General features: G+C 44.2%; 1 pseudogene across 1 annotated transcript in view; it reads right to left on the bottom strand.

Moving 5' to 3' along the window:
* Nucleotides 1-15340, bottom strand: part of LOC146507637 (NLR family CARD domain-containing protein 3-like) — a 32644-nt pseudogene that overhangs the window by 5863 nt on the left and 11441 nt on the right. Inside the window, exons 4-7 of the transcript XR_014876936.1 lie at nucleotides 13597-13770; nucleotides 13228-13401; nucleotides 12061-12231; nucleotides 7895-8060 (exon numbers count right to left, since the gene is read on the bottom strand). The product of XR_014876936.1 is annotated as an NLR family CARD domain-containing protein 3-like (transcript). The remainder of the gene's footprint in view (nucleotides 1-7894; nucleotides 8061-12060; nucleotides 12232-13227; nucleotides 13402-13596; nucleotides 13771-15340) is intronic.

Below are 15340 nucleotides of genomic sequence, written 5' to 3'. Positions count from 1 at the left end.
AGAGTCTAACTTAACATCAATGGTACTAAGAGTAGCTGTAGATAATATTACATCTGTGGGATGATTATTGGTCATTTTTTCTCTAGTGATTAAAATTTTATTTGTGAAGAAGTTCATGAAGTCATTACTAGTTAATGTTAAATGGATGGTTGGCTCAAAGGAGCTCTGACTTTTTGTCAGCCTGGCTACAGTGCTGAAAAGAAACCTGGGGTTGTTCTTATTTTCGTCAATCAGTGACGAATAGTAAGATGTTCTGGCTTTGCGGAGGGCTTTCTTATAAAGCAGCAAACTATTTCTCCAGGCTAAATAATGATCTTCTAAATTTGTGACATGCCATTTCCTCTCCAGCTTACGAGTCATCTGCTTTTGGCTACGTGTTTGAGAATTATACCACGGAGTCAGGTACTTCTGATTTGAGACCTTAGTTTTCACAGGAGCTACAGTATCCAGAGTCGTACATAGTGAGGAGGTAAAATTATTATTAACAAGATAATCGACCTCTGTTGGAGTAGCGTTCAGATAGCTGCTCTGCTCTGTGTTGTTACAGGGCATTGAAGATGATAACAGTGGGTGGATTATATTCTTAAACTTAGTTACAGCGCTTTCAGAAAGACATCTACTTTGATAAAGTCTACTCTCCAGTGCTGTGTAATCAATTATTGTAAATGTAAATGTTGTCAGGAAATGATCAGACAGGAGAGGGTTTTCAGGAAACACTGTTAAATGTCCAGTTTCTATGCCATATGTTAAAACAAGATCTAGAGTGTGATTAAAGTGGTGGGTGGGTTCTTTTACATTTTGAGAGAAGCCAATTGAGTCTAATAACAGATTAAATGCCATGTTGAGGCTGTCATTTTTAGCATCTACATGGATGTTAAAATCACCCACAATAATTATTTTATCTGAGCTGAGCACTAAATCAGATAAAAAGTCTTAGAAATCAGAGAGAAACTCTGTGTAAGGCCCAGGTGGACGATAGATGATAACAAGTAAGGCTGGTTTCTGAGTTTTACAGCTGGGGTGGACAAGGCTACGCATCAGGCTTTCAAATGAATTAAAAGTTTGTATTGGTCTTTCGTTAATGTGAGGCTGGTGTGAAAAATTGCTGCCAAAAGCATGGATAAGTTTCTCAAGGTCCTTTGCGGTGTATGTGATGCTTGGCCTTGGAGATTTGACGCAGTTGGTAAAAACTAGATTTAACTAGAGAGGATACTTGTTTTTCGAACTTAAAGGAGCTGTCAAAAATATACCAAAGTTGTTAACAGTGCCAGGAAGAAAGGCGGCAAGGGGCCAAGAGTGTCAGCAAATTGGCCCCGGGGAATACGGTTTTCAAACAACACGATTTCCATTTTCTTGTCATTTAATAAACAGCATACTGATGGCGAAATGTCATTATTCAGCCGAAAGTAAATTTTTATATCATCAGCATAATAGTGAAAGGAGATATTATGCTTTTTGAAGATAGAGTCTAGGGGTAGCTTAAACAATGAAAACAACATAGGGCCCAACACAGTTCCCTGGGGCACACCACAGTAGAAGGAAGCAAGAAAAGATGAGCATCCACCAATGGTGACGGAGTATGACCTATCCGAAAGATACCATCTAAACCAGTTAAAGGCACTACCCCTTATGCCAAGTGTATCTTCAAGCCTCGTTGAGAGCATATTATGGTCCACCATATCAAAAGCAGAAGCCAAGTCCAATAGAACTAAATCTGTAGAGCACCGAGTCGGCAAATAAAAGAAGGACTCTCAGCAGCGCTGATTCAGTGCTAGGGCATGGTTTAAAGCCAGACTGGAATTTATTGCAGATATTATTTGCATCCAAATAGGCCTGCATCTGCAAGAGGACTATCTTCTCCAATGTTTTGACAAGAACGGAAGTTTGGAAATCGGCCTACAATTTGCAAGGTCCTTAATATCAAGGTTACTTTTTGTAGGATGGGCTGTAATACCGCTTGAAGCCAGCCAGAAGAAAGTGATAAATTCATTAAGTATAAGATACTGGGCCCAATTACATCAAAACCATCCTTGACAAAGTGAGATGGGAGGATATCAAATGATTTTTCAGTTGATCAATTATTTGCTTAAGAGTGGGAAGTAACACCAGCACAAACTGATGAAAAGTAGATGGACACTCAGACTACGTCCACACTAGCCCAGACAGATTTGAAAATACCGTTTTTGTCTGAAAATGCTCCGCGTAAGACCCCTATGAAAAAAACACAGAGGGAACAGTTTACCCTGCCCGGGATAGGGTTACCGGGGCCCCGCCCTGGAGCCAGGCCCGGGGAGGGTGCCCGAGGGCGAGCGTCTGGTGGCCGGGCCTTAGTCCATGGGGCCCGGCCGGGCACAGCCCGAAGAGGAGACATGGGCCCATCCTCCCGCAGGCCCACCACCCGCAGGAGGCGCCATAGGGGTCGGGTGCATTGTGTGCCGGGTGGCGGCCAGGAGCGGAGGCCCTGGCGGACTGACCCCCGGCTGCCAAGACTGGCAATAGGGACATGGAATGTCACCTCTCTGGTGGGGAAGGAGCCTGAGTTAGTGCGTGAGGTTGAGAGGTACCGGCTAGATATAGTCGGGCTCACCTCTACGCACGGCTTGGGCTCTGGAACCAGTCTCCTGGAGAGGGGCTGGACTCTGTCTCAGTCTGGAGTTGCCCCTGGTGAGAGGCGGCGGGCTGGGGTGGGTATTCTAATATCCCCTCGGCTTGCTGCCGGTACGTTGGGGTTTTTCCCGGTGGACGAGAGGGTTTGTTCCCTGCGCCTTAGGGTCGGGGAACGGGTCCTGACTGTCATCTGCGCTTATGCGCCGAGTGGCAGTTCGGAGTACCCACCCTTCTTAGAGTCCCTGGGGGGGGTGCTGGAAGGTGCTCCACCTGGAGACTCTGTTGTCCTGCTGGGAGACTTCAATGCTCACGTGGGTAACGACAGCGAGACCTGGAGGGGCGTGATTGGGAGGAACGGCCTCCCTGATCTGAACCCGAGCGGTGCTTTGTTATTGGACTTCTGTGCTAATCACAGTTTGGCCATAACGAACACCTTGTTCGAACATAAGAGTGTCCATAAGTGCACGTGGCACCAGGACGCTCTAGGCCGTAGGTCGATGATCGATTTTGTAATCGTATCACCAGACCTGCGACCATATGTTCTGGACACTCGGGTAAAGAGAGGGGCTGAGCTGTACTGATCACCACCTGGTGGTGAGTTGGATCAGGTGGCGGGGGAGGACGCTGGACAGACCTGGTGCACCTAAATGCGTAGTGAGGGTGTGCTGGGAACGACTAGCAGAGGCCCCAGTCCGCGAGATCTTCAACGCACACCTCCGGCAGAGCTTCAACAGCATTCCGAGGGAGGCGGGGGACATTGAGTCCGAATGGACCATGTTCAGCGCCTCCATTGCCGAAGCTGCTGCATTGAGCTGCGGCCGCAAGGTGGTTGGTGCCTGCCGTGGTGGTAATCCCCGAACCAAATGGTGGACACCAGAGGTGAAGGGAGCCACCAGGCTGAAGAAGGAGTCCTATCGGGCTTGGTTAGCCTGTGGGACTCCGGAGGCAGCCGACAGGTATCGACAGGCCAAGCGGAATGCGGCTCGGGCAGTGGCTGAAGCAAAAACTCGGGTGTGGGAGGAGTTCGGAGAGGCCATGGAAAAAGACTTTCGGACTGCCTCGAAGAGGTTCTGGCAAACCGTCAGGCGTCTCAGGAGGGGAAAGCGGTGCTCTACCTGCACTGTGTATAGTGCTGGCGGAGCGCTGCTGACGTCGACTGAGAAAATTGTCAGGCGGTGGAAGGAATACTTCGAGGACCTCCTTAATCCCACTGACGCGTCTTCCAAGGAGGAAGCAGAGTCTGGGGATGAGGGGAATGACCCGCCAATTTCTGGGGGCGAGGTCACTGAGGCAGTTAAACAACTCCTTGGTGGCAGAGCCCCTGGTGTTGATGAGGTCCGCCCCGAGTTCCTGAAGGCTCTGGACGTTGTAGGGCTGTCCTGGCTGACACGCCTCTGCAATGTTGCGTGGAGATCAGGGGCAGTACCCGTGGATTGGCAGACCGGGGTGGTGGTCCCCATCTTTAAGAAGGGGGACCGGAGGGTGTGTTCCAACTACAGGGGGATCACACTCCTCAGCCTCCCCGGGAAAGTCTATGCCAGGGTGCTGGAAAGGAGAGTTCGTCCGCTAGTCGAACCTCTGATGCAGGAGGAACAATGCGGTTTTCGTCCTGGTCGCGGAACACTGGACCAGCTCTTCATCCTCTCGAGGATACTTGAGGGTGCATGGGAGTTTGCCCAACCAGTCTACATGTGTTTTGTGGACTTGGAGAAGGCATTCGACCGTGTCCCTCGGGGTGTCCTGTGGGAGGTGTTGCGGGAGTATGGGGTGTCTGGCCCATTGCTACGGGCCATTCGATCCCTATACAACCGTTGCAAGAGCTTGGTTCGCATTGCCGGCAATAAGTTGGACTCGTTCCCGGTGGGTGATGGGCTCCGCCAGGGCTGCCCTTTGTCACCGGTTCTGTTCATAATTTTTATGGACAGGATTTCTAGGCGCAGCCAAGTGGCGGAGGGCTTTCGCTTTGGTGGCCTCAGGATCTCATCTCTGATTTTTGCGGATGATGTGGTTCTGTTGGCTTCATCGGGTGAGGGCCTCCAGCTCGCACTGGAGCGGTTCGCAGCCGAGTGTGAAGCAGCGGGAATGAGGATCAGCACCTCCAAATCTGAGGCCATGGTTCTCAGCCGGAAAAGGGTGGAGTGCCCACTCCGGGTCGGGGATGAGGTCCTGCCCCAAGTGGAGGAGTTCAAGTATCTCGGGGTCTTGTTCGCGAGTGATGGGAGAAGGGAGCCGGAGGTCGACAGACAGATTGGGGCTGCAGCTGCAGTAATGCAGACGCTGCACCGGTCCGTCGTGGTGAAGAGGGAGCTGAGTGTAAAAGCGAAGCTCTCAATTTATCGGTCGATCTACGTCCCTACCCTCACCTATGGCCACGAGCTGTGGGTAGTGACCGAAAGGACGAGATCGCGGATACAAGCGGCGGAAATGAGCTTCCTCCGAAGGGTGGCTGGCATCTCCCTTAGAGATAGGGTGAGAAGTTCGGCCATCCGGGAGGGGCTCAGAGTAGAGCCGCTGCTTCTCCACATCGAAAGGAGCCAGCTGAGGTGGTTTGGGCATCTGGTAAGGATGCCCCCTGGGCGCCTCCTGGGTGAGGTGTTCCAGGCATGTCCCACCGGGAGGAGGCCCCGGGGCAGACCCAGGACACGCTGGAGAGATTATATCTCTCGGCTGGCCTGGGAACGCCTTGGTGTTCCCCCGGATGAGCTGGAGGAGGTGGCTGGGGAGAGGGAGGTCTGGGCCTCTTTGCTTAGGCTGCTGCCCCCGCGACCCGGCCCCGGATAAAGCGGATGAAGATGGATGGATGGATGGATGCTCCGCGTCCCCACCAGCGTTTTCAGTCGTTTTCACAGAGTTGTGCATCCACATTGAAATGGCCAAAAAAATTACGTTCCAGTACATGTGTGAAATCCAAGAAGATTTGACCTGCCTCATTTCTGTCTGCCGTTTATTTACTTTGCGGCTCATTGAAATGTCGGGGAAAGGTCGAGGAAACACCCTGAGTTTTTTTCATGGACTAACAATGAGGTGGAGTTGTTGCTGCAAGTAACACAAAAGTACAAAGTTGCCAAAGCAAGTGAGAATTAAATAATTTGAAGAAAATCTTTCCAGAGCATGTACAAACTGATATTAATCTTTAATAGGGCTGTCAGAATTGAGAGCAAACAAAACAACTGCTGTATAATGCCCTTCGCTATCTTTGTTTAATTGGTCGCATGATTGTATCATATTCATATTCATATTCATTGTCATTGTTTAAGAAAATCTCCGTTTTCACTGTCCACACTGTGACGCAAATGCGTCTTCAAATGTATTCATTTTCGAGAGCGTTTTCAAAACGCTGCGTTTCTCCTTGGGCAAAACGCCGTCTCAGTGTGGGCGGGAGGCCAAAACGGAGAGAAAACGATGCACTTTCATTTGAAACCGCATTAGTGTGGACATAGCCTAAGATAGGGGCAGGGCTCCTCACTAAGTAGTGTATGGCTTTCTTGTCTGTGAAGTAATTTAAAAATTCTATACAGAGGGCTGGAGAGGACGCCCACGGGACTTCGGGACAGGGATTGACCAATGAATTAAATATTTTAAATAACATTCCGGGGATGTGAGTGGCAACAATAATATCCAATAGAAAAGCCGCTTTAGCCATTTTAGCAGCATTTTGAAATTCCAAGGGGCTCATACGTAGCATGTCAAGGGAAAACTGGAGCCTATCTTTCTTCCATCTCCTCTCAGCTTGGCGGCAAGCCTGACGTAAGACACATTTAGTGTCATTTGACCAAATTTGGGAGTGAGTTCTGGGACGTTTCCCTTTAACAGGGGCAACAGCATCAAGAATATGAGAGCATGTGGATATCAAAGAATTAGTGTAATCATCAGCCGTAAGAGATATAGAACAATCAGTAACAGATAATGCAGAGTAAATAAAGGCTGCAGAGAATTTAGCCACAGTTTCTGGGTTGATTATACGCGCCAGGTGTCGGGGGCCATCAGAATGCTGATTTAATTTGCATCACATGGAAAATTGTCAGAAATCCCAGTATTGTCAATATTCTTAATACAAAATTCCAGGCCACATGAAATAAAGAAGTCAAGAGTATGGTCTTTATAATGGGTAGGTACATTTGCCCACTGAGACGCGCTAAAAGAATCCATAAGAGCGAGAAAATCCTTGGCTAACAGATCATTTTTGGAGCAGATATGAATATTAAAATCACCAGTAATAAGAGCACAGTCGTAGTTTAAAAGAGATCCTAAAAGATCAGAACTTCAAAACTGGGCTAGGTAAGGGAGGGCAGTTGCCACACTCTAAATTTATGTTTAATGACCTCTACCTCTACCATTCGCCCTGGGTGAACAAAAAAGACACATATGTTTGTGAAGGTTCTCAGTCATCCAGGTCATCGTAGTCTATGGAGCTTGGAAAGAAAAGTGTCTGGACTTCTTTAAGTTGCTTGAAGATGTTTCACCTCTCATCCGAGAAGCTTCTTCAGTTCTAGGGTCAAATGGTGGAGAGTCCAAGATGTCAATTTCAATTCTATTTCAATTTTGCCATTTCTCCTCAACAGTTGCCCATAGTGGACCTCATCACAGCAACAGAAACCGGCATATGGATTAATTAATTATCACAAACAGAAGTAGAGCAAATCAGGATGAAAGTTACAGTCACCCTCTTCAGTGCCAAAGTCCCCCCGTCTAACCTCACAATACAAGAAAAGAAGGCTGTCGCTTTCCTGAGCGAAGACCACAATATCACCGTATTACCAGCTGACAAAAGAAGGTGCACAGTGGTTCTAAACACAACAGATTACCAGAGAAAGATCACTACTCTCCTCAACAATACGTGCGACAACAATACGTGCGAAGCCTTAAAGTGAGACGCCACAAGCAGCTACAAAAAGAAAGTTTTAGCTGGCCTTCAAAACCTTGAAAAGGACAAAATCATTGACCGCCCTTTTTAGACTAAAAAAAACACAGTCTGGAGGGAGTAGCTCGGAGAAGGAGAATGCCTTGCATGCCTTAAGATGAATAAAAATACTTAAGAAAAAAAAATCCTGATTGAGTTTATCATAATTCATGCATGAAAGGGTTAATGTTCCTGCAACTAGACTCCTTGGAGAACCCCTACATAAATGTCCATGTACTATCCAGTTAGACTACTGTGTCTGTCCCTGAAAATATTCCTGCATGTGTGATTGTTTATGTATCATCTGCAGGAAACAAACAGGAAGTGAGTGAAGGACACAGGAAATGATTCCAGCTCTTCCTCCTCTATCAGACATTATCTCCATACCTGAGAGTGTCCAGTCTCCAGCCTGGATCCTTCAGTCCAGACGACAGCAGCTGAGTGTCCTGGATGATTGTAGCTCAGGTCGAGCTCTCTCAGATGGGAGGGGTTGGGGCTCAGAGCTGAGGCCAGAGAAATACAGCCTTCCTCTGTGATCAGACAGCCTGACAGACTGCAGACACACAAAACAACAATCCATCTGTCAACAATCATTTTCTCTTTGTCACAATAACATCCATCCAGTTACATCCATTCAATGTAACTTTATTTAAAAATGACAATTCCCAACAGACAACAACAGTCATCTCAAGATGTTTAACAGTGTAAGGTAACAGCCTCCATTATTAGAGAGAAAGCCCCAAACATCAGACAATCCACTGTGAGCAGCACTTGGTGATGGTGGGAAGAAGAACTCCCTTTGACACAAAGATCATCCCAGTGAAAACAGGGTCCAGGAGGAGCATCTACCATGACTGGTTGCAGGGTGAGGGGAAAGAGAAGAGATGAGTTCAGAGAGACAAAAAGAAAACACAAACTAAGGGGAAAAAGACAAAAGTTAAGGACATGCAGTAGTGACATCAGGAGTGAAAATAGGGGAGTGGAGAAGAAAGCAGAGGATCATGGGAAGTCCACCAACAGCCTGAGCCTATAGCAGCGTAACTAAGGGATGGTTCGGGGTCACCTGATCCAGCTCGAACTTTAAGCTTTATCAAAAAGGAAAGTTAGAGGATGATCTTCTAAGTAGACAGGGTGTCAATCTCCTGAACTCACACTGGGAGCTGCTTCCACACCAAGTCCAGCATAGCCAGGCATTCTTTGTGTTAGCTGGTTTGACAAAACCAGCTAACACAAAGAAAGCTGGTTTCATATACTAAAGATAAAAAGCGTAGACAAGCAAGCAGAGGAAGGTTTTGGAATCCAAGCTAAAACACACAGAAGGAGATAATCTTAAAAAAGCGTTCTAAGGGTAAGAAATTTATGCTCTACGTTCAGCATTAGACTGTCTACTGACAAAAGATACAATAACTAAAATTAGATTTGCTAGGCAAAGGGTCTATGAACATCGTGACAAACCTGGGAAATACTTAGAATACCTGACTAAGAAGAAATTAGACTTTCAGAACATCACTTCAATTAAAGATGTAAATGGAAAACAGTTTTTTGACAACAGCAGTATTAATATTATATTTAGAAAGTTCTATGACAACCTTTATGCATCACAGATTCAGACAAATACAGCAGACCTATTGGATGTATTTTTCGCCCCTCTTAACCTTGCCAAGTTGTCTGAAGACCAGAATCTCAAACTGGACTCTCCCATATCAAAACAGGAGGTATTAGATGCCATTAAATAGCTGAAGGTTGGCAACATAGCGGGACCGGACTGACAATGTGCCAAGTTTTATGAAGAATTTGGAGAAATTTTAGCTGGCCCCCTGTTGAACAATTACAATGACTCCTTTAACCCCTTCAAGACCTACCTTAGAACCAAGACCGCCAGAGCTTATCTTTCTATTTTTACGTGCTGCAGTGCTTTTTTTGGGAGCATTTCCAGTTGCTATACATCAGTACATCAAAACTGGATTAAGTTACTTTATAACAATCCCTGCTCCGCAGTTTTCACAAATGGGGTGCGGTACTCCAGATACTGAAGGGAACCAGACAAGGCTGTCCCTCTTTGCATTAGCCATAGAGCCACTGGCAGAGGCAGTACAAGCTCAGGCAGACACAAATGGTCTGTCCATAGGACAACGATAGCATAAGATTACTCTGAATCCTGATGATTTACCTGTTGTGTTGACTCGGCCAGAAATGTCAATCCCCTCTCTGGTTGAAACTATTAACCTTTTAAGACCTACCATAGAACCAAGTCCGCCAGAGCTTATATTATACTTTTACATGCTGTAGTGCCATTTTTGGGAGCATTTCAAGTTGCTATTCATCAATACAACCATTATAGCCCACATTTTAATAATATGTATCCATTAAGTGAATGGTAATTACATAAATTGCAAAAAAGTGCAATAAACTACAAAAAATTGAAAATCATTTTTGTATTTTTAATATATATTTCTAGTTAGAGAAATTTAAGAGGCTTATCCCTCAAAACTGTAAATACAAAAATGTTGCACAAAATAGTTTCCCACCACAGAAAATTTATTTTGAGTGTCTTCACAGTTTTATTTTTGAATAAAAAATAATAATTGCAAATTTGCAAAAAACAGCATGTGCATTAAAATAAATTATTTCCAGCAGTGCAATTTGAGTTCTAAGCATCCCAGAAACAATACAGAAATTCATAAAGTCAAACATAACTTTTAAAAACACCAGTATAGGCTTATAAGGCCTCGAAGGTAAAAGAAAACCAATACATTTGGAAAATGATGTCACTTCTGTTTTTGGGCAGGTAATGGCAGATATAAGGAGGTATCAGCTGAGCCCATATGTGTATAGCTGCCGATTGGGTACAACAGCACGCTCCTGTCTGGTTGGATATTGAGAGCTCTATGTCCAAATTCCGTTTGAAAAATTTGCTTTTTGTGGGAAAAGTTAAGACCTTAAAGATGTTCTGTAACAACCCACTCACATTATCTACTTTCAGAGTTTGGCGAATGATTCAAAAACTAGAAGGAAGGTCTCACTTAACATCTCTTTTTACTCCCTCATCTGATTATCCTCTCTTTTTGACTGGGACCACTGACCCTGGCTTTCGGAACTGGGCTGCGAATGGTATTTCTGCTTTTTCTGACTTAATTGACGGGTCCAACCTTATATCTTTTGACCAGCTAATTAATAAATAAAACATTGATAGGCGCGACTTCTTTAGATATTTACAAGTAAGGGACCATAACCAAAGAGCTACAAAAATACTTAATAAACAAACGGTCTTTAACTATGAAAAGCAGATATTTCAGCCAAATCTTAGAACGTCTATGAAAATTTGTTGTGGCCTGTTAAAAGAATTTGGGCTCAAGGACACAACTTATTTAAAGAGGACTTGAGAAAAGGAATTACATATAGAGATTAGTGACGAGGCATGGAATGAAGTCTGAGAGAATGCTAAATCTCTTAGCATCTGTAATAAAGTAAACTGTGCCCTCAATGTAAAATAGAAATGGGCAACCTCATGCACTGTCTATGGTCCTGCCAGAAAATGCAACAATTTTGGTTTGTCATAAAGCAGGGGTGGCCAACTCCAGGCCTCGAGAGCTGGCATCCTGCAGGTTTTTGATCTCACCCTGGGTCAACACACCTGAATCAAATGATTAGTTCATTACCAGGCCTCTGGAGAACTTCAAGACATGTTGAGGAGATCATTTAGCTATTTCAATCAGCTGTGTTGGATTAAGGACACACCTAAAACCTAAAGGACACTGGCTCTCGAGGCCTGGAGTTGGCCACCCCTGTCATAAAGTGTGAACTGGATAAGATCTTCACCACTGACACTGAATGGAATCCATTGCGCATGCTACTTGGAGTGGAAAATGACAAAATCGGGTGGTAGTTTGGAAAGCAGCTCTATGTACTGTTAATGTTCTTTGCAAGGAAAGGTGTCCTTTTGAACTAGATCAAGAACACAGCCCCATCTAAGACTAAATTGCACCAGACAGTACTGGAATATGTGTCACTAATTTGCTAAAATGCAAGTTACATAGTAGGGACAAAAAGTTTCATAAAATATGGGGACCATTTATGCCGGTTTGGATATTTCTGCTATTTTCTTACGGGCCCTGGTATAATACAAGCACGTCACTGCTATTTTACATATGTGTATCGTTAATTGTATCTCATAATCAAAGTGTCTGGATTTTCTATTCATTTATCTGTATTCTTGAGCCGGGTTGTTTGCTTTGTCTGCTTTGTTCTGTTATGTTGGTTTTGTTTTGTTTAATGATGGTGTCCGTGTAAAGTCTAAAACTCAATAAATACATGGAAGAAAACAAAAAGTACCTATACTAATGAGACCTGAAGGGACATCTTCCATGGAGGAAGCAGAGTCTGGTGATGAGGGGAATGATTCATCTCCGGGGGCGACTATGTGGACCACGCTTGGTCCACATAGTCACCATTTTCAGTGGATGATGATCAAGATGTTTCTATTAAGTTACTGTTTATACAGTGATTAGGATCGGGTTTGAAATGATCATCAGTGGACAAACGTAAAGCCTGACCTGAGAGTTTCCATTTTACAGTGTAGACTCTTGACTCCAGCAGACAGAAACTTCACTGAAACCTCCAGATCACAGTTACTCAGGTCCAGCTGTCTCAGACTACAGGAGTGGGAGCTGAGAACTGAGAACAGAGCGTCATAGCCTCTCTCTGAGAACTTGCAGTGACTAAGTCTGAAAATGAAAGATAAACATTAAACAAACATTGTTGCTGAAGTGAACTGAGGGTGCACTGAAAAGTTATTACATGTAACAATACTTAATTCTGTCTTTTCAGGAATCATTCATACCTTACTAAGATACAAGAAAAAAATGAGGTTTATTAGCTAAAATACACTGCTGAAAAAAAGAAAAATATACACTTATCAAGATGGTATTCAGTACAGTGGTGGCTCAATTCTGGTAGTTTATGGCAAATGCAAATTGGATTTCACATGCCAGGCAGTGAGGGGAGGGCCCACTAAAGGATATCAGGCCCTCATACCACCATGATGAAGTCTTTTTTATGATTGTTTGCTCAGACTCATTAACACCAGTAGTCTGCTGGAAGTTATTTTATAGCTCTGGTAGTGCTCATTCTTGTTTGTAGAAAAGAGAAGATCAGTTTAAGCTGGTTTTGTCCAAATAAAATTAGCAGGTGCCTTGGAGGGGCAACAATAAGATAACGCTCAAAACAGGGATGGTTTTATGGGTGGAAACCAGTTATATTTTTCCCCTCCTTTCTGACTTTGTTAGTCCCGCTGATTGCTTAAGGATGATCTACAGCCCTGTCCAACTCCCCTAGTGTAACTGCCTGTCTCCCAGAATCTCCTACATGCTCTTGAGAATGTGCTGGGAGACACAGTAAACCTTCTGCCAATGCCACATATTGATGTGTCATCCTGGATGAGTTGGACCAACAGTGCAATGTCCGTGGTGTCCGGGTAGCCTCAGGCTACCAGTATTCACATGGACCCTAATAAACGAATAAAAACAAAAGTAAGAAAGGGTGTGTGTGTGTGTGTGTGTGTGTGTGTGTGTGTTTGGAGGGGGGGGGGGGCACCAGAAAATCTTCTCCTGCTTTGGGTGTTATTTCATTGCTGCCCATCTAAGGTATCTGTTAGTAGCATAGTATATTCTTATTGGTTAAATCTGCCTACTGATAAATAACACAATATCCTTTGATCTGACCTCAAAGTATTCACTTTACAGTGTGGAGCCCTAAATCCAGCAGTCAGTAGATTTACTGCTGAATCATGCAAGTTGTTGTTACTCAGGTCCAGATCTCTCAGACTGGAAGATTGGGAGCTGAGAATTGAGGACAGAGCTTCATCGCTTCTCTCTGAGAGGTTACAGAGATGCAGTGTGTGAAAAAGAAGATATTTAAGAGTCTTTTTTGTCATATAGACAAGAGATGTTGCAACATGCTGTAAATTTGTCACACTAACAATGAAAAATATTCAAATACAACAATAAATCAAAAAAGATTACCTTGATTTTCTTAGAATTTTAATTGACTGTGTTTATTCTTAAAGAGTATTGAATATTACTTAAACTTACCTAAGCATTTCCAGTGTACACCATGGACTCTCCACTGCAGCAGAGAGAAGCTTCACTCCTGAAGCTTGCAGGTCATTGAAACTCAGGTCTAGTTCTCTCAGACTTGAGGACTGGCAGCTGAGAACCAAGGACAGAGCTTCACAGCCTCTCTCTGAGAGATCAGGAATACTCAGTCTAAAAAAAGAAAAGAAAAATATGTTTTTCATATGTTGCACCTTTTACAAGAAAATCTGTCTGTCTGACTGATATGTCTGACCTGCTGGCAAAGGCTTACAGTGCTCTTTGTCATTTTCCCAATTTAAATAGCTACGATAATTCAAAATAATTCTTACTAGTGATGGTAATTTTGATTCGTTTTACTGAATCGAGTTTTAATAAGTCACTCACCAAAGTGAATCGGGTTTTTTGAGTCATTTGCGTCACTGAGTCAGTTGACCAGAGAATGCAAAAAATGTACATTTTCACTCAAACTTAATTTTCTTCTCTTTTCATGTATATCCTACTGCTAAGATGAGTGATTCTAAAAGAAAACAACTATTTTATGTATATCCTACTGCTAAGATGAATTCTAAAAGAAAACAACTATTTTATAGAGAAAAAAAAGAGCAAAAAACATTTCTAAAGGGAACATTTATTTTGTTTATTTTTATTTTATTAGGATTTTCCCTAAATGTGTCAAATATATATTTTCTCATCTAAATGTCCACTGAGCTGTGAGCCAGGGGGCGGTAATGTGCCTTAACATTGGTTGCCAAACAAGAAGAAGAAGAAGCTGTGAACCAGGAGGGAGGGGGTGAGCGCGTGAGGGATTTGTTTGCGCTATGATTCAGCACAGGAAGGGAGGGGGTGAGTGAGTCCTGAGTGAGTCCTGAGTGATTCGTTCGCGCTATGGTTCAGCACAGGAAGGAAGGGGTGAGTGAGTCCTGAGTGATTCGCTTACGCTACAATTCAGCACAGGAAGGGAAGACAGGATAAAGATCTTAATGATCTTATAGTTCCATTTCACCCCATTCCCACATAGCAAAATTGGTATGGCCCACATCTGGCCCACACAATGTGCTTACACATGGCCCACATACCACAAAGAATGACGGCCCTTTGGTGGACCAGATCTGGTTTTACCAGCAGCGGCCCACACATGGGCGAGCACAAGGCCAGTTGCAGAAAGGCTGGTGGTCCTGTGCTGGCCCATGTGTGGATTACCTCTGGCACACCCGATCTGGGCCACCACCTTCCTAATTACATTCTAGTGACGAGATTTCCGGCTCTTTCGGCTCGGCTCACTAAAAAGAGCCAGCTCTTTCAGCCCCCAACTGGCTCTTCAGGTTGTTTTGTTGATTTATTTATTATTAACAATAATACAAAATTATTCACAAAAGGAATTACTAATGTAAAAACAAAGTGGTTTTATTTATATGAATATATGAGGTGGTCCCTAAAGACAAAGCACATAGAAACTCCAAAAAGCACGTACAAATTCCAAAGCACATTTCTAGCGTTAACTGAACTTCCAAAAACAGAGCTACCTAGATCACTTAAATTACACAATTGAAAGCATATGTGTAGTGTTTGTGTATTTATACAAAAGCACTCATATATATTCAAATCAAAGGGCGATCGTGGCTCAAGAGTTGGCAGTTTGTCTTATGATCGGAAGGTTGCCGCTTCGAGCCCCGGTTCGAACAGTCCCGGTCGTTGTATCCTTGGGCAAGACACTTCACCTCCCACCTACTGATATTGGCCA

The sequence above is a fragment of the Neolamprologus multifasciatus genome, chromosome 11 (genome assembly GCF_963576455.1).
Source record: "Neolamprologus multifasciatus chromosome 11, fNeoMul1.2, whole genome shotgun sequence".
In the NCBI taxonomy this organism is placed as follows: Eukaryota; Metazoa; Chordata; class Actinopteri; order Cichliformes; family Cichlidae; genus Neolamprologus; species Neolamprologus multifasciatus.
This window is presented reverse-complemented; position numbering and strand designations above follow the sequence as displayed.